This window comes from Arvicola amphibius, chromosome 6 (genome assembly GCF_903992535.2).
Source record: "Arvicola amphibius chromosome 6, mArvAmp1.2, whole genome shotgun sequence".
Taxonomy (NCBI): domain Eukaryota; kingdom Metazoa; phylum Chordata; class Mammalia; order Rodentia; family Cricetidae; genus Arvicola; species Arvicola amphibius.
In genome coordinates, this window is record NC_052052.2 from 12,789,450 (window position 1) to 12,799,360 (window position 9,911).

Consider the following 9,911-nt stretch of genomic DNA (forward strand, 5'->3'; position numbering starts at 1 on the left):
AAACATCATTTCAATAGTCACAGAATATTCCAGCAAGTGAACGCATCTCACTCTATTTAAACAGGCTCCCCTCCCTTTGGGCCTGTGGATTTGTCCCCCCTGTTGATTTCTTTCTCTATCATAAATAAAATGGTCTGTTTCCTCATTCTTCTCTGAAGCCTCCCCCAGAACCAGAGAAGACAGCTCAAGTCCTATCTGGAAGCGCACGGCTGCTGAAACAAACACAGGCTCTAACATTTACCTGGAATTGGGGCTTTGCCCCCTTCTTTTTTCTTTTTTCTTTTTTAATTTGCGTGTCATCCTTGCGCAGGGGCCATGCTAATCTTCTCTATCATTCCAATTTTAGTATATGTGCTGCCGAAGTGAGCATGGCTTTGCCCCTTTCAAGCTGAGCTGTAGGACACACAGCTGACCTTGGTGATGCTCAGTGAGAAAGTCAGAGCTGGCTGGTGGGAGGGAGCGGCCCAGGCATCCTTCATACAGGGGTCTCAGTGCAGTGACGTCATCAACATTACACACGCTTCTGTACACAACCCCTCACTACCACTGCCCCATTTCCAGGTGGGAGTCTAGGGAAATTTTCCCTAGAGACACAATTTGAGGACTTCGTTTCTTTAAAGTGTGCTAGAGGGACTGGGGGTGTGGCTTGGTCGAGTGCTTGCCTAGCCGGCATGAAGCCCAGGGTTACCTCGCTGACACTGCAATAACGGGGCGTGGTGGGACCGTGTGTACAAACTCGGCCCTTGGGAGGTAAAGCCAGGAGGCTCAGAAATTCCAGGTCATCCTTGGCTATATCATAAGTTTGAGGTCAGTCTGGGATTCATGAGACCCCATCTTGAGACGCTAAACAAACAAGTGTGCTAGAAGCCAACCTCACCTTGGCTGGACACCAGCCCCATCCCTGGGATTTTCCTGACCTCACTTTATCTGTGACAACCAATCATCCTCTGTTTATGAACCTTCATTCTCTCAGGGCCTACATCTGTAAAATGGGTTTGTCCCCAGCAAGCTCCAGGGGCACAATGTGAGAACAAGACACTTCCTGTTAAGCCAAAATCTCAAGGACAGCCCAGAAGAACTCCCAGCTGTCCTGGAGGGTCCAGCTGGAAGGACAGGGTTCCCCCCACCACCACTCCCGACACCCCAGCTCCCTTGCCCAGGGCCTCTGAGGAGCCAGGTTGTCTATGAATTAAGCTGTCTGTACTGTTCTTTCCTTGTCTGAGGTATGAGGTCTCTCAAGATGAAAGCTAGTCCTCTTTTAGGGCGTCTGGGTTTCAGACATGTAAGCACCAGCTGTGTCAGGCAGGGAGGGGAGTTCAAGATCCACCTGCTTGCCGATTGGTGGTTACCCAGGTCAGAACACTGCCATTTTCTCTGGATGATTTAGAGTTTGGAGAAATATCAGAAAGCTTCAGGCCCCCTGGAAACCCTCCAGCTCCAAACAAAGAAGTCCCTTTCCCTTATGGGTTGGGAGTAACCACTCCTCAGAAAGGGGAGAGCACACCCTGGCAGGGAGAAACATGGGCACAGACATGCGGAGCTTCCAGACTTTGTCAGCCTTACCTGGAAGAGCCCACAGTGGCTCTGCCCCACCCCCTGGAGTCCCCTGAAGCTGAAGCTCCAGCTAGAAGCAGCCCCTAGGCAGATGCGAGGCTGTGGCAGAAAGAGATGAAACCAGGGCAGGAGGCCCCTTCGGGGAGCTGGGGAACAGAAGAAAGGACAGCCTGGGGGGAAAGCTCTGCAAACAGCTCCCAGCCTCCGGTCCTTTGAAAAGTGAGAAGCGGGTCAAAATAAAACAAAAAAAATGAGATGGCAACCGAGTCTCTGTGGCCTTTTTTTGTGTGCAAAGCGTTCCCAGCCCCAGGGCTCTGCAGATGCGTGGTAGAGATGGAAGCCACCATCCTTCACTGATGCCAAGGTAGGGTATGTGGCTTGGCTACTATCTTCACAGCCCAGAGGAAAATGGGGAGGGGACAACGGCATGGTAGGTGCAGATCTGTGATCTCAGCACTTGGGATGTGTAGACAAGAGGAGTAATTCAAGGCCAGCCTTGGCTACATAGCACATTTGAGGCTAGCCTGGGCTACATGAGACCTTGTTTTATTTAAGTGATTTTCTTTTAAAAGTTGAGTGGCGTTTAATTGATATATGTTAGTATAGACTTGAAGACAGGGGCTAAGAGAAAGAAAAAGGCCCACAGGAAGAAAGTAAGACCCCCCCCCCCAGAGTGAAGGAGTGAACTTCCTTAAGACCCGCACTTCATTACTGTCTTTGCAGAGCCACATGCAGATGGCTCCATCAGGGTGACAATCCATAAAGTAAACTCAGTCTCTCAGGGATTCAGGCAGGTAGGGTACATTCACATAAACAAGGTCTGATCGGAGATGCCAAGAGAACGTCTTGGGGAAGAAATAAAGCCCTACTCAAAGTCATATCCATTTGGGTTGTGAAGCTGGGTCATTGCTATTTAAAAAAAATAACAAAAAAGAAAAGAAAAACAGCCCATGTGTGGAAAGAGTGCTCTATGTGGGAAAGCCTTCATTGCAAATGCTGCTAATTCTGTTGGAACGTGTGCTTCTCAGACAGTCAGAGGCTTCAGTCACATTCCAAGGTAAGTAGTTCCTTTCTCTTCCCATATCCCCATAAGTTCTCCTGTTTTCCCATTATGCCTCAGTTTTTCTCCTACCAGAGATTCTAGTTAGGGGATTGCAGAAGGCCAAAGTTCTGTCTTGTGTACTTTCCTTCCATACCCAACCAAAGCATAGCCCCTACCTAGCCAGGAGTCAGAAGCCCATAACAGTGTGATCTGAGGGGACAAGAGGGTCCAAGCTTGCAGAGGGCCATCATTGGAAGGAGAGAGAATATCATTACCAGGCACTTCAAGCCCTGTACAAGAAATAAAGAGTTCTGATCATTCTAAGATCAGTGCGCAGAATAATGTAACCTTCTCAGATCTATCTTTAATACTAAGAATCTCCAGAGAGAAATGCAATCATTATCTACATAGTAATTCAACACCCAGGCTTATAAACTCATTGTTTATTGAAAAAGGATTTTTTAGAAAGACTTATTTTTATTGTGTGTATGAGTATATTTGCCTGAATATATGTCTGTATTCCTCCTGCATGCATTCCTAGTGCCAACAGAGTCCAGAAGAGAATATCAGAACCCCTAGAACTGGAAATACAGAAGGTTGTGAGCTGCCATGCGGGTGCTGGGAACTGAACTTGGGTCCTCTGAAAGAGCAGTCAGGGGGCTGGAGAGATGGCTCAGAGGTTAAGAGCACTGGCTGCTCTTCCAGAGGTCCTGAGTTCAATTCCCAGCAACCACATGGTGGCTCACAACCATCTGTAATGGGGTCTGGTGCCCTCTTCTGGCCTGCAGCCATACATGGAAGGAATGCTGTATACATAATAAATAAATAAATAAATAAATATTTAAAAAAAAAAAAGAGCAGTCAGTGCTCTTAACCACTGAGCCATCTCTCCAGCCCTGAGATAGAGTCTTGCTAAGTAGCCCTAATTGGCCTGGAACTCTTTACATAGACCATGTTAACCGCAAACTTGTGGGCATCTGTAGATGGAAGTTTCTGTCCCACCTGGTTCCACAGCCATTCAGTTCCAAAGAAACACACAGAAACTTATATTAATTATAAACTGTTTGGCGTATTAACTCAGGCTTATTAACTAGCTCTTATGACTTAAACCCATAACTCTTGTCTATGTTTAGCCATGTGGCTTGGTACCTTTTCTCAGGGAGGCATTCTCATCTTGATTCCTCTGCGTCTGGCTGGTGACTGACACTGCCTTTCCTCTTCCCAGAATTCTCCTAATCTGGTTGCCCTGCCTATACTTCCTGTCTGGCCACTGGCCAATCAGCATTTTATCAAACCAATAGGAGTGACAAATCTTTACAGTGTACAAGAGCATTATCCCAAAGCGGGCATCCTCCTACTGGAGTTCCAGACAGATGCCACCCAAGCCACCCAAGCTCTCTGTGTCATTTAAATTATGTTTCATTTTTTTTTTTAAGAGACTTGGGCATCAGGTGTTCCCGGTGTGGCAGATACATGGGGACAGTTTAAAATAATAGAGGTTTACTTCGGTTCACAGGTTCAGAGGAGTCCACCATGTACCCCTGGATCCATTGTGTCTGACTCTGTCAAGGCAGAGCTTCCAGGCCAGGACCATGTGGTGAGACAAAGTTGCTCAGGCCAGGGTGGGAGAGAGCAGAGAGTATCAAAGGACCAGGCAAATTTCAATTTTCTAGTGGTCTATTTCCCTTGACGAGGCTTTGCCTCCTCCTTTAATACCATCTTCCATCATAATTAGATGGTTCCAATTACAATTCCATCAACAGAACCCACTGATTGGGGTAGGATCCATTGGTAACATGGAATCCTCAGGGACCAATCAGATCTAGGAAGCTCATCAGCAGTCACACAATTCTCCAACCCATTACCCTTCTGAACGAAGCTTCACCATGGAGTCTTTTTTTTTTTTTAATTTTTTTTTTTCACCATGGAGTCTTGCTATGTTGCTCAGGTTAGCGCTGAACTTCTGTGTTCAAGGGATTCACCTGCCTTAGCCTCCCAAATAGCTGGATCCACAGGCAGAGGTCACTTTCATCTGGCTTCTGTGATTTCATTTTATCCTCAAAGAAAGGGTGGTAAATGAGTTCCTCACTCTCTTGCCCATCAATTCTTTCACTACTAGAATCTAGTCACATGACTTGACCTCTGTGGGAGGCTTGGAAATTGATCGTGTGTGTGTGTGTGTGTATGTGTGTGTGTGTGTGGTGTCTGTGTACGTGTGGATCTGTGTCTGTGTTCTTGTGAATTGCATATGCACATACGTATTCACATATGTGGCAGTCAGGTGTCAGGTCTCCCTCGGTCACTCTCCACTTTATATTTTTGAGACAGAGTCTCTCGCTAAACTGGGGGCCCACCAGTTCAGCTAGGTTGGCTGGCCAGTGAGCTCCAGGGTTCTGCCTGTTCCTGCTTCGCCACGTTGGGACCACAGGTGCAAGCTATGGCACCCAGTTCCACGCCCTTTTTAAATGTGGGTGCTAGTGATCTAAGCCAAATCCTCATGCTTCTGCTACAGGCCTTTTGCTGACAATCTACCCAGTCCCCAGAAGGCACTTCTGAAAATAGAGTTTGTTCACCATTTGTTCAGAGAAGTCTTGAGACTATGGAGACAAACCCAGGCTAGCCACAGAACAATGACATGAGCAATTATCCCAGTCAACAGCAAACCAAGGCCCTAACCTGGGGTCACCCACTCACCTTGACCACAGACGCGGGAACTGAGCCCAGCAGAACCAAGGGCTGAACCCGGTACAAGTCACCAATCCAGAAATGTATATGAGAAGCAGGTGGCCATGGTTTGAGACACTGAATTGGTGGCAGCTGGCAATCCACAACAGGCCTGTGAAGTCTAAGCTAATGCCACCACTTTCACTGAGAAAATTAGAGTTCAAGACAACAAAGTATCATTCCTTCCCAGGGTCACACAATTACAAGGGAGAGGAGCTGGAAAGCCACCTAGATCTGTTTGGCATCAAGCCCCAGGTTCTTTACCATTCAACCATATTACTGGGCTCTGTTTTATCCAGAATTAAAACATGGGTTCTCATTTGAGGACTTACCCATCTCCTTGTCCTTCCAGAGGGACAGGGCTGTCTCCAGGGCCTCAGGAATACAGGGGAGGGATAAGGTGGGCTCTGAGTCAAGTCAGAGGAGGGCCTTAGAAAGATCTAGAGCACGGGCCAGGGGAGTTGGCTCGGAGGCAAAGTGCTTGCTGTAGGAGCATGAAGACATGAGTTCAGATCTCTAGAACCGATGAGGTAAAGCCGAGAGTGATGTCATGCCCGTGTAATCCCAACACACTGGAGATATGAAAAGCCTTGCTGACTCTCTAGTGAGGCTCTCAAAGCAAGGCAGATGGACAGCCTCTGAGGAATTACAATCAAAACTGACCTCTGGCCTCCACACCACACAAACACAGATGTATGTATGTATGTATGTATGTACTCCTTTGCACATGCGCGCCCACATAATCACAAATTCAGTTCCCTAAGCAGCAACCACTAACACCCACTAGGCACTTTATTTGAGATAATTCATTTACTTTTCTTCTTTATTCAGTGTTAGGAACCAAACTCAGGGCCTTGAGCACCCTGGACAACGACCACTGTGTGATATCCCTTTATTTACTCATCAGAACAACCCTGCATATCAGACACTGCACTGTTTTACAAATTAGGAAACTGAGTCACAGAAAACCGAAGCCACCTCCTCAAGGCTGCATAACCATGAAGTGATGACTAGGCCTGGGGCTACTCCCCAGCATCGGAGAGAAGGGAAGGGGGCAACAGAGGGCTTTGCCTCTGACTCTACCCTGGGATCTCAGTGTTGACCCCTGTTTGAGCTCCTTGTGTGTCCCAGGAGCCAAGGCTGTCTTGCCTGTTGGGTTTTGGTATATCCAGGTCCTGGACCTGACTTAGGCAGGGACCCAATGACAAGTTACTGAAGAAGGAAGGTAGTGGGCATCACCGCACAGTGGCAACCCAGAACCACTCTAGGTCCTTCTGGACTCCCTGGAGCATCATGGCATGGATTTGGTCCCAGGGATGAATGAGAGTAGAAAGTCTGGAATCCAGAGGTTCTTGTCACTGAATACCTAATGCCAGGATTCATGCAGTCACCACGGGGACTTCAAAATGGTCACTGTCTCACAGATAAAGCAAAGGAGGCAAGGGGTGGTGTGGGAAGTCCTTCTGTATATGTGTTGCTTTTAGTGGTTAATGAATAAAGCTGTTTCAGCCAGTGGCTTAGCAGAATAGAGCAAAGCAGGAACTCCAAGCAAACAGAGGAGGAAAGAAGGCAGAGTCAGAGGGGTGCCATGTAGCCGCTGAAGGAGAAAGATGCCTGTGGGAGCCCACTGGAACCTTGCCAGTAGGCCACGACCTCATGGTGATGCACATATTAATAGAGATGGGTTCATTTAAGACATAAGAGCTAGCTAGCAATATGCCTTAGTGATTGGCCAAGCAGTGATTTAATTAATACAATTTCTGTGTGATTATTTTGGATCTGGGCGGCGGGGAACGAACAAGCGGCCTCTGTTTACAAAGAGCTCTCACAATCAATGTCACCTGTCTAGGCCTTGAAGTGTGGTGTGGTGACTTGAAAGAGAACAGTTCCCAAATGGAGTGGTGTTGCTAGAAGGTGTGGCCTTGTCGGAGGAAGTGTGTCACTGCGGGGGCGGGCTTTGAGGTCTCTTTTTCTCAAGCCTCCCTCAGTGTGACAGTCAGTTGACTTCCTGTTGCCTCTGAGTCAAGAAGTAGGACTCTCAGCTCCAACACCACATTTACCTGATCTGTCTGCAGGCAGCCATGCTCCCCATCCTGATGACAATGGACTGAACCTTTGAAACTGTAAGTGAGCTGCCTCTATTAAATGGTTTTATTTATAGGAGTTGCTGTGGTCTTATAAATAAATGTCTGGTCATGATGTCTCTTCACAGCAATACAAAAACCCTAACTAAGACCTGTTGATCACAACATTCTCCATACCGTGGCCTCTGTCTGCAGGGCTGCGGGTCCCCGTGGTGACCACAGGAAGTAACCGGCAGTAGTTGAGTGTGTTCTTGGTGCTCACCATGGCTTTTTATGGAACTTAACTGTGCCGTGTCTGTAATGTCCCCCGGCACGGCTCACAACCTGCCTCCCAGGCCAACAGGTTGCCTTCCTGTCTGTGAGAGGGGCTGGGCCACTCCTTTCCCCTGGTCGCTTAATACCCTATTGGCACACAAGGTCAGGGAAGCCCATGGCTCTGCAGTCCCACTGCCCGCCTAGATCCTCTAGGGCACTGAAAGGTGCCTCTGCCCGTGCAGAGCAGCCTTAGCTCCAAGAGCAGCCTTGGCACCGCCCAGACTTCAGCGCCCCCGAAGGAGCTCCAGGAAACTGCAGGTGGTGTGGTCCGGCAGTTTCCCGCCTTGGGGGTGGGGGAGCTCTGAGGGCCTAGTTCTGCCCTGTCCTACCAGGAACAAGCTGGATAAGGTCCCTTTAACAGTCACTTGGGCTCAACCTACGCCCAATTTCCCTACCACCGCTCTTTGGGCCACCCCCCCACCCCACCCCTCCACACGCGTGGACAGTTCTGTTCTAGGCCAGCTTTTTCCCACTTCTCTCTCCCCCCAGCTCTTGACGGGGTGTGGGGGGAATGCCCTGGAGCTACCCACCTCAACTGACAAACCTCGTGGCACAACAAACAAAACCGCGAAAGCACGTTGGAAGGTGGCGAACACCACCCACCTGCGAGACGTCTTTCTTTGTAATGAGTGTCAAAGAGATGCGGCCTCGCTCAGTTCGGGAGCGCGGTTTACCCCGCTGAAGATTGCTATTTATTCCTACAACCACCTTGATTCGATCGCGCTCAGCGGGCTACCTGCTAGATCAGAGGAGGGTTGGCTTTAACCTGGCCTCAATTTGAATCTCAATAAATGGAATGAATTCTCGCAAAAACAAAACAAAACAAGAACCTTCTGTAACTAAATCAAATCCTAGGGGGCCAAATCAAGCCCGACCCTCCTGGAGAGAAGGTTTTCCTCCCTGGATTGGACCTAGGAATTTTAGACGGCTTTGATTCTTTCCATCTCTGCCCTTCCACTTACTCAGCCTCCTCCGATGTCCAGACCAGATGGGGGTGGAGAGTTGCTGGGGCAATTCCGACTCAGGAAGAATCCGGGAAGCAAGAAATAGTTGCCGTCCTCCCCGTTTCCCAACCCCCTCACCCCACAAAGACATTTAAGATGGGGAGCTGGGAAGCTCAGGAACTGGGGGATCTAGGGGTCTGGGATCTGGGGGACTGAGGGACTGAGAGGAGCTTGGGTTTGGGAAACTGGGGATCTGGGGGACTGAGGAGCTGGGGGCTGAGAGGTTGAGGGACTGGGGATCTGGGGGACTGAGGGGTTGGGCGTCTGGAGAGCTGGGTTCTGGGGGTCTGAGGAGCTGGGGGCTGAGAGGTTGAGGGACTGGGAAGCTAGGGGACTGAGGGGCTGGAGGCCTGGGGACCTGTAGGCTGGCTTTGTTTGTCATGTGCCTACTTCATATGTGTGAGGACCTGAGTTTAGATCCTCAGCTCCCACATAAAACTGTGTTTGACTGGGAGCTTCTGTAACCTCAATGTATACACACACACACACACACACACACATTCCCCTACACGCTAAATAAATAAAAAAGACACTGTGTGTATGTATGTGTGTGTGTGTTAAAATACAACACAGCATGACATTTGCCGTTGGGATAACTTTAAAATACACAGTCCACCAGCAGGAAGCCCATTCACAGCCTGTGTCTTCTTACGCGTTTTTCCGATTACAAAAGATATATAAACATTTACTGCAGGATATATAATTGGGAAAATACAGCCTCCAAAGAGAGTGGAAGCCATTCCCCCTAGAAACAACCCACTGCTGCTTGATTTCTTTATTTCGTGATTTTAAAGATAAAAAACCGTATTCTCCCCCGTGCCATGATTGATGCTGATTTTTTTTTTCTCCCATCAGAATATTATGACTGTTTTTGTGACTTGAGTTTTAAAAATGTATCCCTGGGTCTCTTTTGATTGTGATAAAATACACACAGTGTAACGTTTTTACCATCTGAGCCATTCATAAGTGGAGAGTTGGGCAGTGTAGCTCTTAGCACAAAGGGAAACTCACACATCGCTCCCCAACTCCTCTCCCTACATCACTTCCCTCCCCCTAGTAAACACTGACTTCCCCTCTGGACAACATTCTTCTGAGGAGGAAGATACTCTCTTCTCTGTCAGCACAGATAATTGGAAACACGCCTTAAGCACCAAGATAGTCTGGCTTTTCATTCATTCTGGAAGGTTC

The 9,911-nt window shown here is 48.4% G+C and overlaps 1 non-coding gene across 1 annotated transcript; it reads right to left on the reverse strand.

Annotated features, from left to right (window-relative positions):
* Window positions 1-264: 264 nt before the first annotated feature.
* LOC119818071 lies at window positions 265-370 on the reverse strand. Its single transcript, XR_005285992.1, has one exon. It is a non-coding gene; the product is annotated as a U6 spliceosomal RNA (small nuclear RNA).
* Between the last annotated feature and the right edge of the window lie 9,541 nt (window positions 371-9,911).